General features: G+C 38.0%; 1 protein-coding gene across 2 annotated transcripts in view; it reads right to left on the bottom strand.

Annotated features, from left to right (window-relative positions):
• Positions 1-14,482, bottom strand: part of cdkal1 (CDK5 regulatory subunit associated protein 1-like 1) — a 630,648-nt gene that overhangs the window by 615,009 nt on the left and 1,157 nt on the right. The gene's annotated exons all lie outside the window — the stretch shown is intronic.

Raw genomic sequence — 14,482 nt, 5'->3', positions numbered from 1 at the left:
CAGATTAACAGATGGTCAAGCATAATTAGCAATATAAACTCAATTTTGATTTGGTAGCATTTGTCCCTCCAGTCAAAAAAGTGACAGTTAAAGCCTCATTCCAAAGACTTGAACACATAATTTAGGATGAAATATGAACATAATCTAGGATGAAATGTGAATATAATGCTGAAGGTCGCGGCACTGTTGGAGCTGACTTTCAGATGAGTCATTAAACCAAGATCATATCCGTCTTCTCAGATGAACATAAAAGTTTCTACGGTGGTATTCAAAGAGGAGCTGGCGAGTTCGCCTGGTTTACATGCCAACAAGTATCCCTCAAACACCCCCTCCCAATTAACTGGTCAATCATCTGTTTATGGGACTTTGCTGTGCGCAAAGCGACTGTTTTTCAAATTAATAGTGACTACACTTCATAAAGTGTGGGGAGGTAGCTCAAAACATACCAGAATGGACCAGTTGGGCTGAATGGCCCATTTCTGCACTGTATGTTCTATATAATTCCAAGTCATAGGCTTGGAACCAAACATTATATAGATTCACGTTCCCTTGTAAGCAAAACACATGACAATGAAAGTCTGATTACTGAGGAATCTTCCAAAATGCAATTTTGGTTTTTGTTTCAACACTAGTTAAAATTATTCCACATTCCACTCAGAAATTATATCTGGCTGTATTCAGTATTAAGTATCATAGATAGAATTATAGAAACCTTACAGCACAGAAAGAGGCCATTCGGCCCATCGAGTCTGCACCGACCACAATCCCACCCAGGCCCTACCCCCATATCCCTACATATTTACCCACTAATCCCTCTAACCTACTCATCTCAGGAGACTAAGGGCAATTTTTAGCATGGCCAATCAACCTAACCTGCACATCTTTGGACTGTGGGAGGAAACCGGAGCACCAGGAGGAAACCCGCGCAGACACGAGGAGAATGTGCAAACTCCACACAGACAGTGACCCAAGCCGGGAATCTAACCCAGGTCCCTGGAGCTGTGAAGCAGCAGTGCTAACCACTGTGCTACCGTGCCGCCCAGTATTAATAGTAAGTATTAAAGTATTAAAACAACTTTGAAATTCACTCTACAGTTTACTTTTGAATCTTGTGAAAACCTCAAAAAGAAACTCAAATTACAAAATTCCAACACTTTCCCTGGGGCACACCACTCAGCATCTCCCCCAACTCCAACAAGTATGCATTGTTATGCATCTTTCAGCCATTTTCTTATCCACACCCAAGATTTTCCTGAAATCACTAGTTTCTAAGCTTGTCTGTGGAGCTTTGTCAAATATCACAGGGTCTAGCCAAAAATGTGTTATTCAGCTTACCAAATGTGGGATATCATTTCAGGTCAAAGGAGGTTTTTGGTCAAGCAGCATCTTTAATTTCTGAATTAATGTTGATGACTGCTAAGCAATTATTATGAAGGCAATCTTAAAGTTTACACTGAATAGTCAATTCCATAGTTTTGCATGGGATTCAAATAATGCTGACGGATCTATAGTTATCCATGTCTGGTTTGTCACTCTTTTTGAACATGGGCACTACACTTACCACTCACTTATCAATGTAGTAAACCATTTTCAGGAGAAATACAGCAGCCAATTTTTGCACGAGAACACATTGAATTATTTCTGAAGTGAAGCCATGTTACCACAGTTAAACCCTTCAGCCTCAGACATGATACGTTTGCTGATGAAATTACTCAATACTCAGCAATTTAGCAGTATATACATCTCTGCACTAGGCATTAGCAAAACAGAGAAGGGAAAAGGTCAATATCCTTTACAGACCAGTATCAAGAGCAACTTTTAGGAAATGCAACCAACCTTACACATCATCATGGGAGCTGATACCTGCAATACAGATTTTTCTGGGACATGCTCAATTCTCTCTGCATAAGCGAGAGGGGACCCATAAGCAACAAGTAAAATAAACGATCAATTCATCTGTTTTGGTTTGCATCCAGAAATGAAAGCTGGCCAGGATACCAAGTAAACCCCATCATCTCAAAGCAGCAGCATCACAAAACCTTTCCAACTGAACATGGAGATGGGGGCCTTACAATTTCAGTAATAATCTGAGTAATCAGACCTAATAAAATGGCATTTAATTCTAAAATCTGAATTGTAATCTTAATTTACACATTTATTGGTCCTTTCATAGAAATCATAGAAACCCTACAGTGCAGAAGGAGGCCATTCAGCCCATCGAGTCTGCACTGACCACAATCCCACCCAAGCCCTACCCCCATATCCCTACACATTTACCCGCTCATCCCTCTAACCTACACATCTCAGGACACTAAGGGACAATTTTAGCATGGCCAATCAACCTAACCCACACATCTTTGGACTTTTGTGTAGTAAATTATCCCAAGGCAATTCACAATCGTAGCACAACAACGCTGACACTGATTCAGAGGATGAGGCATTAGGATAGGTGATAAAGAGCCTTACCAAAGAAGCAGGTTTTGAGGAGCATCTCAAACCAGGAGAGCAAAAGGTTTTCCAGAAAGAATTGCAGAACTTGACAGCTGAAGGCACAATGATGGAGTGAGCACACTGAACAAAGAATGTGACGTGGGAGTTAAGATATGGGCAATTTGGATAAGCTCAAGTTTATGGAGTTGCATAGGGGAGGCTAGCCAGGAAAACATTGGAATAGTCAAGTCTGAAGAGAACAGAAGCAAGGATAATTGTTTCAACAGCTGATGCGTCGAAGCAGGGAAAAAGATAAACAATATTACCATGGTGGAAATAGATACTCTTGGCAGTGGAGACGATATAGGATCAGAAGCTAAGGTTAGGGTTAAATAGGATACTGCAGTTGCAAAGAATCTAATTCAGCCAGGTGAACAATTAATTTTCACTCACTTATGATTTAACAATCATGAAATGTACTTAAGCGGACACAGCTTCAACTTAAGCAGCAGAATGAATTTTTAAAAATGCATCGTCATATGAGCAATGCCCCTGTTCTTATAAAACAACATCTGATTAAAAGCAATTCAGATTCCCTCAAATGCATTTCCTGTAGTATGTCTCCCAGTGAATCAGAGCTAATGCTACTACAAAATGGGGGATGGGGATAAGATGGAGGGGGATGGTGATTAAGAAATGTATAAGTACGACAGAATCCAAATTTTGCAAGTTTCCTCAGAAGGGAGGTGCCTTTGATTAGTTCATGAAAAATGAGTAAGATTTTCCTTACTTTTCCACTCATTGCAGGTCAATAGATAAAGATAAAAAGTTGCATTTTTCATAAATGAGCTCCTGCAGTGAAATGGACAACAGTTTTGCCTTTACTTTCCATCAATTCAAGAATGGATTTTTAATTCAAAGTCCAAGAAAATTCTGATTTTTCTCTGCAACAGCACTCGACGATACCAGTCCATGCAAAATTCATTTTCAAACTTCAACAATGGGACAGCTTTTACAAAACTTGCCACTGTTTATATGAATTAGCTTGCTTCACAAGTTGGTGCTCTCAGATAAACATAAACAGAAGTGCGGCTAATGTTTGTTTATATTTAGAATACATTACGAATGAATGCCCGCCAGTCATGTCTGCCAAGCTAGTCACAGTTCTCTCTTCAGTTATATCTCTTGCCAACTATGCCAGGGGCATAGAGTACAACAGCAAGGAGGTTATGCTGAACTTATATCAGACATTGTGTGGAGTTCTGGGCGCCACATTATAGGAAAATTGTGAATGCATTGGGGAGCGTGCTGATGAGGTTTACAAGAATGGTTACATGGTTGAGAAACTTCAATTATGAGCATAGATTGGGAAGGTTGGGACTGTTCTCCTGGGAGAGATGAAGACTAAGAGGAGGCTTGCTATAGATGTTCAAAATCATGAGGAGGATGGGCAAAACTTTCCCACTTGTAAAAGTATCAAGAACAAGAGGGCATAGATTTAAAGTGATTTGCAAATACGATGTCAGAAAAAACTAGCTGGATTGCTCAGGCAAAGTGCTTGATGCCCTCAGTTGCCACCTTCTGTACCTGGGTGGCCTGTGGTTTACATGGGGTTTGAGGCAATTGTAGCTCTCTCAAGGTTGTGTCAAGTTCAATTGCTAGAGTAGCATCTTGGTGCTCTGAGCTGATGGATGGAAGCTGACAACCGATTGGTGCGGAGACAGCCAAGCTTGCCAATAGGAACACAGCAATAAAATTAAGTGCTAATGGAGAAAACTACAGTTTAAAAAAAACTGAAGAACAAAGAAGCATATGAGCAAAGAGAAGGACTTCTAAAATTCAAAGCAGGGATCATTAGCATTTTTCAATCACTCTCCAATTTTCATTATCCATCAGGGCCCACCTACATTGTAATGGGTTAATCATATTTTTCACATGTATATTTTATTACACAAAAATCAAATTAAATAAAATGCCGAAACAATTTTTTAAAACACTCATTTATTGACTAGTAGATGAAGCTGGACTGTTGGATTGCTGAATGTTAACTCAGACAACAAGGATTTAGCTTTTATTCTCATTAATAGATCAACTAAAAACTGAATATCTTTTCCCAAAGGTAGGGGAATCTAAAACTAGAGGGCATATGTTTAAGATGAGAGGTGAGATACACAAAAGTGTCCAGAGGGGCAAATTTTCACACAGAGGGTGGAGTGTGTCTGGAACATGCTGCCAGAGGTAGTAGTGGAGGCGGGTCCAATTTTGTCTTTTAAAAAGCATTTAGACAGTTACATGGGCATAGAGGGATATGGGCCAAATGAGAGCAATTGGGACTAGCTTAGGGGTTTTAATAAAAAGGGCAGCATAGACAAGTTGGGCCGAAGGGCCTGTTTCCATGCTGTAAACCTCTATGACCCATATGCATTTTACATTTCACTGAGCAATTGTGTTCTATTGACTGGAAATTCATGCAGTGCCAGCACATTTTGAACGGCAATACATTTATTCCTTTCAACTTTTCAAAACAATCCAGTCAAACAAAAAAGCTAAAATGTAAAATATAGAATCTATTTCAAGTCTTCTATCAAATTGCTCATTTGTCATTTTTACAGCATCATACTTTCCCAATTTGCTTAAAATTAAATACCAAATCAAAAATGAAGAAATAGGGAAATCAAAAGCATGAGAATTGCCAATGAGAAACTACTTAAGGATTATTAACCCTTGACTGCAGCAAAGAGAACTGCCACTAAAAAATAAAACTCCAAAAAAATGAAAAGTGAACCAAACTACACGTTTTTCAAAAATGTTCGGCTGCCGAAATAATCAGCCAAACGAGCAATGATAAACCAAGCATTCCCTCATGCTGCCAAAAAGCAAGACCATGTCCAGTGCAGCTGTTCTCTCTCGTTCAGCAAAATATCAGATACCTATATCTAACTGATGTACCATACACTGAATACTCAATTGTAAAAATGGAAACTGATTAAAAATTAAATATATTTAGAACATTAAAACAATTATGGCCACATTTATAATTTTCATACAATACTGGACAGTCCTAGTATTTAATTAGCAAAGCATATTAACAATCCCCCAATATCGTGTAATAAAACTCAAATGTGTCTTTTTAGTCACCATAAAGCAGTGACCATATCATGAATCACGCGGTTTTTACAACAAAATATTGCATCCTTCAATTAACTGCGAGCAGCACGATAGAATATATTTGTGTCATATAAAACCCTCATCTTTTATCCTGTAAATTTTCATTTCTTGTCATGTAAAACTGACCAGAACTATTTGCTTGCTTTTAAGCTATCTTAATGAATAGTGTTGGAAGCAAAACATCAAGAACAGCAGTTGAGGATGTTACAAAAAACATCTGGATCTGATGCTTTTAAGATCTACCCATACAACCAAATGGTTGGTAGCATAATTAATATAGTCCATTCAGATTTAACGAAATTACATGAAACATTATACCCAAAGCCCAAGTGACGTTCAAAAAAGCTACCGTGGCAACAAATGTCTCATCATGAACAAACTACTTTAACATATGATACGAATCTGAAATTCTGTCTCTTCCTGAACCTACCCAAATTTATAAGTGTTACCTCCAGATGCAAAACACTGCTGGACACGCTGCATTATTTTTAATAGGTTTTGTATTCAGATGTGGTGCTGCAATATTCAGACCATACCTTATTATCAGCATAACTGTATTTAATTGTCCCTGCCTTCATTCCTTCCTCCTCCCTTCCATGAAGACTGATTTTTAAAAAAATATATTCAAATCAAAAATGACAAATTGTAACCAGCTCGCTTCCCAGTTTACAGCACTGAGTAGGACTAGCTAGTGCGCAATGAGGAATCATGAGTTCTTCTGATTGGTCAAGGCCAGGCAGCATCGCACAGCTACCAAGGCACCATTTAGCTCTATTTGAATATGATCATTTCCATCAGCAAACAACTACTTTGTACATTTAAGACATGAGGACTGCCTCAAACTGCTCATCTCAAATCTTTTACCTCCTCATTAAATCACAGCCATCTTTCCCAATCAGTTACCATAATCCATGCAACAATTAAAACTTCAAATCACCCTGCATTCCACCAATATGTTACTATGCTCATTCTTTTTGGCAGTATCACAAATGTGCATTTTAACATGTGTAAAGGTACAGGTACATTTTGGTAAAAAGAAACAAAAATTCAAAACTATTTAAAAATTCAACTTTATTTGCTAGTGCAGTATTTCTGAAGCAGCCTTGAAGGGATATGCTAGGAAATATACAAAGTTACAAGGGATGAACGCATCACAGTAGCAAGATAATGCACACTTTGTGTTAAAAGGTAAACACGGGACAGCTGCAGATTAGAGGCAGACAACATGGTAATTCTTTGTCAAACACTGCCATCTACTGCCTAAATAGCTTGAAACTAAAGATTGCTTTAATTATTTTTTAACAAAAAAGCCTGACTTCCTAAACAAAATCAGACTGGATATTTTGTGTGGCACTGGTGCTTTTTAAACAGAATATGCAATAATCAATTGCAAAGTAATAAATTCTACATAAAATGGACAATGTGGAAGGCCAATACCATTCACTGTTAAACAGTGCCATCTAGTGATCTTAAAGAAAATTAATTCTGAACACGTCCAGTCTCTTCCGATCTCTGAAGAAAGTCACATTAGATGGAGAAGTTCATAGAATGTTTTCAAGATTGTTTGTTAGAACAGCATGTTCTGGAGCCAACCAGAGAGCAGGCTAATCTAGACCTGGCATTATGCAATGAGATAGGGTTATTTAATTATCTCTTAGTGAAGGCACCCCTAGATAGCAGCGATCATCTATGATTGAATTTTACATTCAGTTTAAGGGAGGAATGAGTCTGAAACTATGTTTTTAAACATAATAAGGGCAATTATGAGGGCATAAAAGCAGAACTAGCTAAAGTGAATTAGCAAATTAGGTTAAAGGTTAGGTCAGGGGACATTTCAGCATACACAGAACAGATACATTTCAACGAGAAAGAAAAATTCCATCTGTGGTTAGCTAGAAAGGTTAAAATAGCATTAAACTTAAAGAAAACGCATATACTTGTGCAAAGACTTCATTACAGTGTTAATGTAAGCCTACTTGTGACACTAATAAATAAACTCAAACAGATGGAAGGTCAGAAGATTGGACTGAATGCAAGGAACAGCAAAGGATGACTAAGATTAATAAGGAGGCAAAAATTAGAGTACGAGAGCAGAATTAATTTGGGTTGTACACCTTTTTCAGATCTTGAATTAAGCTTTCTGCTGGATGCAATAATATGCACATGCCAATCTATGCCACACTTTGTTGGATCAATTTGACCAAACTAGATTAGCAAATTGACATCATTTCCAAAGTACTTAATTTGGGTACTGAAGTGCTTTGGAATGTCCTGAAGTTACAAAAAGCAAAGTATTCTATTAAAATCTGGCTCAACTGTGCCAAAACTATTGATGTTGGAAATGAAATAGAATCCATATGCTTTTTTTTTCATAAACAGAGTTCAAGAAAGTAGGTAACCTGAAAGAAAAGATGGGTGATGAAAATATGAAGTAAAAACTGAAAAGTCAGTAGATTCTTACTTACATTATGGGTACAAATCAAGGTATACAAAAATAACTCCCTTTAAAGAGAGTGGTGTGCCTTAACTGGCAGTGCTTTGGGCAGGATCACAAAATCAATGATTCTAAGACCATCAATTTGTCAAATTAATCACCAAAAAACACAAAAACTAAGCGGAGTCATGCACCTGTGGCCTACATCCATTTTTAATGTGGTAGGATGAGATCGCTTTGGCTGTTCAATTTCATTCACTTATGGCCTAAATTTCACCTCACTTGCAGACAATCCAATTTCCCCAAGCTAAATACTGCCTCAATCAGTCTATGTGATTCAGGAGACAGAAATATCTTTGTTACCTAAAATGTGAAAAACCAGATTTCTGTGACCAACTACATACTGCAAAAAAAAACTACACACCATTCTCCAAAACTGTGAAAAGAATCTACGTCCAGAATTGGTTTTAGACAATCCAGGAAACAACTTTATGAAAAATATGATACAAAGTTGAAGTGAAAACAATGGGCTGGATTTATCAGAGCCACAGTGACCAACGTCACCAGCTGGGGGGATGTGGTGGTAGTGGTGAGGCTAATCACTATTCCTGACAGTTGTCATGCAGTAATTTAACAATGATAATGGTGTTCATTTCTTTAAGGTGAGGTTTTCACCCTTTTCTTGGAAGTGTAACATTTTAGATGAACCTCGAGATCGACAAAGAAATAGATAGTTGCCAATCTATCTGATGGCCAAAAGCGCCAGCTGGGAGTGGAGGAGTTACAGCTAGTCCTCATGTTGAAACGCTTCAGTAAGTCAGGGGTCAGAGACCAAGGCCTCAATAGTCCATCTGACACCTCCCCCAATCCTGTAAAAGTTCAGATAAGACAGGGCTGGTGGTTTAAGGAGGGCTCCGAAGGCCACTGGCTAAAAGGAAGAATAAAATCAAACCCCATATTTCAGTAGCATTTAAGCAGCAACCCAGTCTTTTAGTTGGGAAAACATTAAATCAGGTGTTTGTCTGAGTTCTTCAGCTAAAAGTTCTCATTAGCAAATCAACCTGAATAAAATTGGATGATAACATAAACACAGAAATTATCCAGATCCAAGTTTCAAACCAAACTTATACATACTTCGAGAAAACTATTCTATAGGGAAGAAAAGAAAGTAGTGAAGAAAAACAAATTTCCTTTGAAATGCACCAGTTTTTTTTAGGAAGCTCTTTCTTTAACTTTAATCTTGTCTGAATTCGCTTGAAAAGCAGAAGAGCTGATGTGGTTGCACTCATCCTTCCATGCAATTCCTTGTAATGATCAGTAGGCCGTTCAACCATGCAAACCACTACAGCTGAGCCTTATCCTGTTGACATCCAAGATCACACAGACCCTCTCAACTGTTCCTGATTCACACCCAGGAGTATAGCAGAAACCTCATTTGTGTGCAATGGGGTTTCTACCTTAAGTTAGGGGGCCAGAACAGAAGCAGACTTCCAGCAAGGTTCATCACTAGAGATCCACATCAGTAACTTGCTGATTTTGTTTCCCCTCTCCATATCAAGGATCTATTCTTAGCCTCTTCCTATTTCACTTCTACATGTTGCCATCAATCGAAGGCACAGCGTTAGTTTTCACTTGTGTGCTGATGACAGCCAGCTCTACCTCATCATCACCTCTCTCAACTCCTTCAATGTTGCGAAATTATCTGACTACTTATCTAACATCCAGTACTGGATGAGTAGAAATTTCGTCCAATTAAATATGGGAAGACTGAAGCCATTATTTTCAGTCTCCACGCAAAACTCTTTTCGCTCCTTTGATACCAACTACAACTCTCTCCTGGCAACAGTCCGACGTTGAGCCAGTGTGTTCACAATTTTGTATCACATTCGATCCTGACATGAGCTTCCAACTTCATATTTGCACCACCACTAAGACTGACTATTTCCAACTCATCTGCTGTTGCAACCCTCTCATGTCTCTGTTACCTCTAAACTCAATTATTCCAATGCACTCCTGGCTAGTATTTTGTAGCACTTTGTAAACTTAAGGATATCCAAAACTACAGCCAGTGTCTTAACTCACAGCAAATGCCATTCCCCTATCACCTCTGTGCTCGCTAACTACATTGGCTCTCAGTCGAACAACGTCTTAATTTTAAAATTCTCATCCCTGTTTTCAAATCTTCCATGGTCTCAACTTTCCCTATCTCTGTAATATCGCCCAGTCCCACAAATCTCCAGAATATCTGGGCTCAACTAATTCTAACCTCTTGTGCATCCCCAATTTTAATTGGTCCAACACTGGTGACTGTCAGTTGCATAGGACCAAATCTCTGGAATCCCCTTCCAACACCTGGCCGCCTCATTTCTTCCTTGAAAACACTTAACACCTAACTCTTTGACCGTGCTTTGGCTCATCTGATCTAATATCTTAGTTGGCTTGGTGTAACACTTTTGTAAGGCACCTTGAGACATTTAATTGCATTAAAGGCACGACATAAACATAAATTCTCATTGCTGTTGCAAATTGTGAACATTGGGACAAACACCAGCATCTCCACCAATAATATTTTTTTTTAAGTGAAAGATTGGATTTCTTCAGGTTCCTAAACCTTGATTTGCATTGTTCATCATCACTTCAATTTTTATTCCAACTCGCAAAAATAAATGCAACTTTAAGGTATTAAACAGTGTATTTCTAAAAGTATATTAACGTTATGTCAAAGTAATGTTGACTAATTTATAATAAGCTTAATAAAATAACTAAAATGAAAAAGTGTGTATTTAGTCGCTGCTACAGTGGATTAGTACTTTAGTGTGCTACCCAAAGTACCTCCTATTTATTACATAATATTTTATTCTCTTAATTAAATCTATTCTTGTTATTGCACATTCCCTGGGGCATATTCTCATCATGCACCACGGTATAGAAAGCAGGCAAACTGAACAAAGACCTTTGGAATATTGTTCAAGAACAAGCTATTTATGCAGGAAGGGCATCACACAATGCAGTTGATTCACAAGTTACCCTAACCAGAAACCTAGGAGCTGCCTTAAAAAAAGGCAGGTTCCTTTTATTCCCCGGTGGTAGAAGATGAAACGGAAAATTATCGATTCAATCTACTAGAGCTCTTTCCCAGCAATACACAATTCTCAATTACATAAACTGGTCTTCTATACTTGGAGAGGGCAATCCATTTATCATCCTGCAATCATACCTGGTGCATGGACATTTAACTGAACCAAAGAATATGGAAATGTATATACATTTACGAATAAACTCTCAACCATAGTTTAAAATGCTAATTTAAAATTAATTCAAATACTAACAATATCGAAAAGCAATTTTGGGAGCTATGTAGTTTACAAGGATGTTAAAAGAAATAAACGTTGTATGTTAGCTTACTTTAAGACAGCAATTCCACTGTAAATTAAATCAAAGTTATTGATTAAGAACATTAATCTACCAAAGAACAATAAAGAATGATGCATCAAAAGCACTAGAAACCAAATGAGAGCAAGTGAGAATCATCCCTGTTTCAGTCCTTACATTTTTTTCTATAATACTGATGCAATAACAAAAATATACCATTCACATGAACCATGCAAGAGATTCACCAGGAAAGAGTACATTACCAGTCTGGTTCACATACATAAAATCCTGACATATAGAGAGTCCATTTTCAGCTACATTTTGTGGAGTACAAAAGTGCTATTGTGACATGTTTTTTTAAGGTCTGAATTCAGCCAGCACAGTTTAATGCGCCCAACAGTTAAGAGTCTTTAGCTGTTAGGTAATCCAAAATCAACACATTTAATAAACTGCTTAATAGCTAAAACTCGAGTTCGAAAAATCTTTACGGACTTGAAAAAAGATTTCACTGAATTCTATGCTTGCGCTCATCATTTTTGATGTGTTATGTTTAATTTCCATAAGAGGTCTGGTTTATTAGGTTGGACACAGAATTCACTTATAAAAGGCAGCAAACATTTACAAGCATTTGCGTTAATTGGAAAAATGGTTTCCAAACTCAGGTTCCATGACAAGGAGGAATCTATATGGGGCCCGAGGGTCTCCCAAATGGTTAATATTTCTGTATCATTTTCTGTTGAATTATAAATTATGAATTATATAGCATCAGCTTTTTCTGTTGCATTATAAAAAGTTTTCTACTGTACACACATTTTCCTTTGGGCAGCTCAGATTGCTTTTCAGAAGTTAGGACAGGGTTCCTGAAAGTATGTCAATATTTGAAGGAGATCCCAGAAGTGCCAACATTTTCAGGGGTCCACACATAAAACTGAAAACCACTGGATAGTGGTACAGTTTCCTAGAGTAGAAAACCCTCTACAATCTATATAAAAGCTATCACTTTCGTCAGAGAAAATGAAACAGAATTTATAACAAAAATTTAGATAAATGATTGTTTTCCCAATTCCACCTCCACGAGACACATCTGGTACTTCTTTATTTATCCAATTATCACTGCAGTTTGTCATTTAATCTCTCCCGTCTTCCACCCCAACACAGACCTGCCCTTTTGTTTTCTGCTCCTCCCCACCCACTTGCCTGAATTTATATTTGTTTTAAACATGTCACATTTTAATATTTGCCAGTTCTGATGAAAGGTCATTGAGATGAAATGTCAACTCTTGTTGTTCTCCTCATGGATGCTGTCAGGCCGGCTGAGTAACTCGAGCATTTCTGTTTTTAACGTCATAAATAGCTGACGTGTTATCTGACTTCTTGGCCACTAAAAGTGATCAATATTACTAAATGGAGGTGGTAAGCTTATATTCAACATTTAATGACCAAAACGACTGTCAACAGCGGAAACATGTCACGCCCCTGCATGAACAGAGCTCAATAGAGACAGATAAGGAAACCATCAATCTCTCTTGTGCACAGGACAAAAATATTTAATCAATAAGGAGCACCCACATTGCATAGCGGTATGTTAATTTGTACTTTATTCTCCACCATCATCATCATTTGCCTGAAGTAATAGTTATGCAAGGAAATTTACCTGCCTCACTCCAATTGGGAGATAATTTCAACTTAATTCAGCCTCATTTATGAAGCTGCTCAACACTAAAAGTTAAGCAAAGAAGTGCAAAAATAAATGCTTCATTCAAAAAAACCTATCATAAAAACAAATTGCCTCATAAAGGAAAACCCTAAACAATCATTAAAAATTTAAGCAAGCATCATGGCCATAATCTTGCACGTCCAGCAACATACATCAGTTCCAAACATCCCTTTTCTAAAATGCTGTAATCAGCCATAAATATTCCAATTTTTCAGCTTAATCATTTTGGCTCTCAAGTATATCTCTTGAAGGGCATCCAGATTCTTTTCAACTTTTCCATAATGCACAATCTTTACAGCTGAAAGCCTACTTTAAATTACAGCAGTGATTATAACCTGTGGTGTTTAGAACATGATTTCAAAATTTGCAGATGATACAAAGATTGAAAACGTTATCAACTGTGATAAGAATAGTCCTGAATTTCAAAAAGACAGAGATGGTGGTGGATCGGGCAGACAACTGGCAGATGAAGTTCAACTGAAGAGAACAGAGGTAATTCATTTTGGAAGAATTTGGAGAGACATAGGCAACATTTTTTTTCTGTTTCCATCTCTTATTTCTTCTTAGCTCCAAAAAGACTGATTCTACAACTAAATTTTGTGAATCAATATCCTTTCACATTATTGCACTGATTTCATCCTTAACCAACAATGCCACCCCACCTCCTTGACCTTTTTGTCTGCCCTTCAGAAATATTGAATACCCTTGGATATTCAAGTCCCACCCCTGGTCACCCTGCAGCCATGTCTCTGTAGGCACAATTATATCAAGCCCATGTATACCAATTTGCACTGTCAATTCATCTACAGCAGAGCAAATGCTCCATACATTCAAATACAGTGCCTTTAGACTAGCCTTTTTAGCATTTTTAACACATGGTTTTACTACACTATGGCCCCTATTTGTTGTTTGCCCTGGTTTCCTCTGCATTCCTCTTTTGTGTCTTTCATTTCTATCTTTGTTTCCCTCTCTTGCGTCTCCCTAATCAGGTTCCCATACCCCTGTCACTCCAATTTAAACCCTCCCTAACAGCAGCAGCAAATACCCCTGCAAGGATATTGGTCCCATTCCTCCTGGGGTGCATCCCATCCAGCTTGTACAGGTCCCACCTTCCCCAGAATCCATCCCAGTGTCTAGCAGTCACCCATTCCCTATATGCCTGTGCATTCTTTACCTGTGGTGTGACCACCTCATTGTACATCCTACCAACGAAGATCTCATCCTTGTGGATGCTCTACAGTGATTCCAGTTAAAAACTCCAGCTCTGAAACACAGATTTTAAGTAACTGCAGCTGAAGACCACTTCCTGCACACATGGTCACCCCTGGAAACTGCAAGTGCCACTGATTTCAATAATGCAC

This window comes from Mustelus asterias, chromosome 2, assembly GCF_964213995.1.
Source record: "Mustelus asterias chromosome 2, sMusAst1.hap1.1, whole genome shotgun sequence".
Classification (NCBI taxonomy): domain Eukaryota; kingdom Metazoa; phylum Chordata; class Chondrichthyes; order Carcharhiniformes; family Triakidae; genus Mustelus; species Mustelus asterias.
This window is presented reverse-complemented; position numbering and strand designations above follow the sequence as displayed.